This window comes from Mus caroli, chromosome 14 (assembly GCF_900094665.2).
Source record: "Mus caroli chromosome 14, CAROLI_EIJ_v1.1, whole genome shotgun sequence".
NCBI lineage: Eukaryota > Metazoa > Chordata > Mammalia > Rodentia > Muridae > Mus > Mus caroli.
Window position 1 is genome coordinate 81,685,106 of NC_034583.1, and position 5,783 is coordinate 81,690,888.

The window sequence follows — 5,783 nt, forward strand, 5'->3', positions numbered from 1 at the left end:
AAAAAAAAAAAAAAAAAAAAAAGATCAGGAAGCCCTGATATGGGAATGGGATCCACAGAGAGACAACAGATTCAGGGATAGTCTGCTCTAGTAAACATAAGACTTATAATGACACTAATTTAAAATAGCTGAGGTCTGGATAATGGAGGAATTAATCACAGTGTTATTTTTACCTATTTCAGGAAAGCTATGACCAAATGCCTACTTTCTCAAAATAAGGTATCAATAAAAGATGAAAGTAAGGATAATATCCAAATTCTACTGGGTAAAACAAAAATTTGACTGGGATTACTTATAGGAGAATGGCAGAGGAATTACAGGGATAAAAATTACTCATATACAGCTATATCAGCAAATACCCACCCCAGCATGAATGACAGCACATGAAATCTGAAAACACACAGATCACTGGTTTAAGAATATCTGTTCTAGACTTCTCAACCATCTGAGATTGATCAGAATATTACTGATACTTGTTTTTGCTATGCTATATGTTTGTAACTACTCAGAGTGTAGTAGTTCTTTCAACTTATTAAAATATTATTTATTGCTAAACATTTTGCCGCATTACTCAAGTAACCTCTTCATACATTTGAAGAATACAACTTGTATGACTATTCCATTTCCTTTTGTGTATGATTTAAATTTATGATTTATTTAATATTATTTCTGTACTGATGTAAATTTTACTAATATTTTTCATAAAAATCCTTAAGAAGTAATTAACTTGAATGTAGAATTACAAGTTATGAAATACTATAAAACTCTATAGTCTTTGCTGGTTAGAACTTACCAATGTATATCCATCAGAGATGTGAGCTTGAAACACGAGCATTAAGTAATGACAGACATAAAATATCCATTGGATGTATTCACTGAAATACCACACTGAGACCTCTAAATAACATACTATTTGCTACTAAAAAGTAAAATTTAAAAATTCTGAATAATGAATACAATCACTTGAAGATTATGAAGTTGCATTCCTCTCAACATTATGACAATCATAATCATGGCAAAAGCAAAAAAAATTATTTTGATAAAAATTGTTGATAAAAATGCTAGCTCTGAGGGCCTTAACAAATTGATGAGTTGACATTCTGATAGTCATTACCTGGTATGAGCATGAGTGGTGCTTGTTCAAGTGCTATAATGAGATGGTGGGTGAAGGGTTTTGAGGAACTCTAAGCTGTTTGTAATGGAAAATTACTTGAGAAAACAAATCTACCAAGGGAAGAGCAAATGACAGAGGAAACCATAACAGTTCAGTAGAATAAATCTGGCAGAAAAATAAGTCGTTCAACCTAAGTTAGTATTGCTGCACAATAGTCTTCAAACCAACACAGATTATGACATGACTCATTTCTTAAAACGCGTCCTAATTTTTAAGTGATACACGAGGGTATCAATGATTCAAGATTACTAATTTAATAGTAGAGATGAAAAATCCTACTAGATCATAAAACATAAAAACATATATTTGAATGTCCAACAAAGATAACTGTCTCTCTATTCTAGGCATGGTGGCATAGGTACTTAATCACAAACCTCAGGAGACCTAAGAAGATCTTTGTGAGTCTAAGGTCAGGATAGTAAATTTGAGGAAAGCCAATGCTATACTGTGAGACACTGTCTAAAAAACAAACACACAAGAAAGTTAAACATCACTAAAATAATACACAGAACCAAGAAAAGGAAACCCCTTTCCCTCAGAATGTGTAACACCAATGATTAAAAGTGACACCCAACATCGAAGGGGACCTAGTGATTTTACGTAAGTCCCCAAATTCCATACTTTCTTTATTGACTTCTTTTGGGTCTACCTAAATGTGTCCATTTACACATCACAGTAAAATTATTTGAGATACAATAAGTAGAGGGGAATAAAATATAAATCAATAGGGTAAAAAAGGCAAGAACAAAAAATAGGTAGAAATTCACTGACAGAAAGTAAGTAAAGGTTGGAAATATTCAGATAAATAGAACTAAGGTTCATACTTGGAACAGAATGTGTGTTTTAATTAATAAATGGTGTCACTTTTGCACATGTATTCCAAGCCTATTATCTGTTGTACTCCTTACCACATCCCACTACTAAATGAAATTTCAATTCATTCACTGTAAAAAGAGGAAAATAGAAGTTAAACATTTGCCTTAGGTCACACAGCTGTTTAGTTCAGAACTCTAATTGAAGCATGTGAGTCTGGACATAGTCCATGCTCTTAACTACTCATGCTGTGGGCAAGTAAAATGTCATGATAATCCTGTCATATACAAGAAAAGCAAAGTGAATTGGGAGATGGGATGGACGAGAGGGATACCAGTTAACAGATCTATGAGCCATGACAGAAGATCAGTGAGATAAGAGGAGAGATTTGAGGCAGACATGAGTGAGTCATATGGAAAGGTAAATTACTAAAACAAAGTAGAAAGAATTTTTTCCATCCCGAAGGTATAGTGAGAAAAAAATGAGTTAAGAAGAATTAATGTGAGGATGAAAGTTTGCCTGACCATGTTCTATATGCTGTCAAACTGAATTTCACCTTTATTCATTCAGCGTATTAGCATACAGTTAGAAGAACCAGGGGTCATATCTAAAACCAAAGGGAGGTGGAAGAATCAAGAAGCTTACCAGGAATTTCTATAAAGTAGAGTTTTTTCTCTATTAGGTAAACAAGGTGTGGATTCACAGAACAAGTAAAAACCCTCAAAATAAAGACAGCATTGAGACAGATATAATGCTAGAGTTGTTTCCAAGTCTTCTGGTTTCCATCTCTTCACTAAGCATTCAGTGCTGCATCTCTCTGCTTCACCAGTAAAGCCAGAAATAGTAAAAGTGGGCATATGAAAGTTATTTGGAAAATGATTTTAGCTAAGTGTATTTTACTCAGAGGTAGGCTTAAAGTCATCTGACAGAATAAAATGTATTGATGAAAATTGCTGGCCCAGGCAATACATTGATTAAATTGGACAGATTTGAGGAATGTCAAATAAATTAAAATGTAGTCTTACCCAATTTCTGCTGATGTTATGAAAATGGATTCAATATCTGTGCTTGTAAGCAAATGAGGTCAAATATTATTCATTAAGGTTCAGCTTAGTTGAGAAATTTAACATTTTGGATTGGTTTATTAAAAGGCTGAAAGTAAGAAATTGACTTAAAGAGTCATAGGGATTGTTTAGTCAATCCTGAAATCTATAGGGCAACGCTGTAAGAAAAACACTAATACTGTATTTTTGAAACTAAGCTGTTGTCTGCATGCAGAAGTCCTTCAGTTCAGCTCAAAATTATTATCACTTAATCAAAATATACTCAATCAGATTATTTTAGATCATCCCTTCCAAGATAACATTCTGAACTTTAATTGTATATGAAACATATTCTTACATCTGCAAGTCAAGATTTGACTGGGTAAGTGGGAAACATAGTTCATCATGTGCACTTGTGAAACTAACAATCATAGGAACACAATTTTGAAGGTAGGAATCCTTTCTTTCTTTCTTTCTTTCTTTCTTTCTTTCTTTCTTTCTTTCTTTCTTTCTTCTTTCTTTCTTTCTTTCTTTCTTTTAATTAGGTATTTTCTTCATTTACATTTCAAATGCTATCTCAAAAGTCCCCCATACCCTCTCCCCCCACACACCCCTACCTACCCACTCCCAATTCTTGGCCTTGGCGTTCCCCTGTACTGAGGCTTATAAAGCTTGCAAGACCAAGGGGCCTCTCTTCCCAATGATGGCTGACTAGGCCATCTTCTGATACATATGCAGCTAGAGACACGAGTTCCGGGGGTACTGGTTAGTTCATATTGTTGTTCCACCTACAGGGTTGCAGACCCCTTTAGCTCCTTTGGTACTTCCTCTAGCTCCTCCATTGAATTCTTTCTAACACAGTCATAATGTATGTCTTGTCACTGGGTCTCCATATTTTTATCTAAGGTGATCAATTGAAATTGTCCTGGTTGAAACATCAATGTTGAAACACCTTTATGATTCCACACTAGCAGGGTATATGGGTCCTATAATAATAAAAAAAAAATAGTTTTCATAGTAAATGGCAAGATGCATGTAAAATCTCATGTATGTTCTCCACACATTATAATTAAAAGTGCTGGTGCAATTCACACAAGATTTCATTTTACACAGAACAAAATCTGAGACATCACTCAGATAGAGATTTGCTATGAAATTCAAACCAATAAACCCTGTTTCCCAAGTCCACGAGTCTGTTTTTCCTAACATTTTTCTCTCTATGCACTCTCATATGCTCTTAGAGGACTTTACTGACAGCTGCAGAAGTATTGAAACCATTGCATTTCATGACATTGGACAGATGTGTTAATTACAAAATTAGAAGCAGCCTATCAGAGGAAAAAAATGGGAAAGGGGGTCTTACCGATTGTTTCAATTTCCATTCATTTCAAATTCACATGGAAAGGTTCTAGTGACAATTCTCAACCTTTTAGCAAAGACTGAGGATTTTTAATATTCAGTAAATGCTACTACTTAATTCTACAAACTCTAGACAATTTGGTGCAACCTATATTCAGATAATAAGTTCCTTTCCCATTCTTTTTTACTTGGTTACTATGACTCATTTAGTAACTTCATTTAAAAAATCCCTTGATATTTTTGAGGTTTCAGGGGAATAAATCATGCATATGAGAAGTAGGTGTTTATGACATTGATGAGGGTATTTATTGTGTAATTGAGTTTCTAAAATCTGAAATGAATAGATAAAAAGCATTATTTTTCAAGAATAAGAGAATCGTTGAAAGTCAGGTTTGGAAATGTCCTTTTATAATAAAAATGTGTGCAGTCCCCTGTATCATGGTAAAAATACAAACATGGTTGAGAATATTCATATGTGAGACTAGTCAATGAATGGGGTTTGCTTCTATCAGTTATCCAGTGAACAGCATCAAATTTTAAAATACAAAATAGTTTTTCTAAACATAACACCTACCAAACAATACACAGTTATCATAAAAGTTTCAAAATTGTATCATTTTGCTCACTCTATAAGATATGGTACAGATAATGGCAAGGTGACTTATCTATGCATGCATTTATTTACTTATTTTATTTATTTTTCTATCATATCCCCAAACGTAGATTGTAACTTTAACAACTCATAGTCATGTTGCTAGCCTCTTACAGTCCTTTGGGTAGGCTTCCACAATCCTTATGGCTCTACTAATATCAAAATAATTATTCTCAAATACTAAAAGAAGTAGTAATGGTGAAAAGGTAAGATTTTGCACACAATTATATTCATTTTAATGCTGATATCAAACTAATCATTCCACTTTTAATTTCCTTATTATATATGTAGATTTTCTCTTCTTAACTCATGTTTACTGAGGTATAAATTCATCAGTACTGGATGGAAATGAAGAAATACTTATTCTGTATAATTAGTTATTCATACCTGTGAAGTATTGAGAGAATTTATGTGATTCACAAAATGTGAAAGAATGAAGCACACAATGCAATTAATATTTCAAAATATCTAAAATAAGAACAAAATAAGTTAAGGAAGAACATATTTAAAATAATTATCTTTTTTAGTTTTTTATTAGATATTTTCTTCATTTACATTTCAAATGCTATCCCAAAAGTCCCCCATACCCTCCCCCCCCCCCACCCCCACTCCCGTTCTCACCAACTCCCACTACTTGGCCCTGGCGTTCCCCTGTACTGAGGCATATAAAGTTTGCAAGACCAAAGGGCCTCTATTCCCAATGATGGCCTACTAGGCCATCTTCTGATACATATGCAGCTAG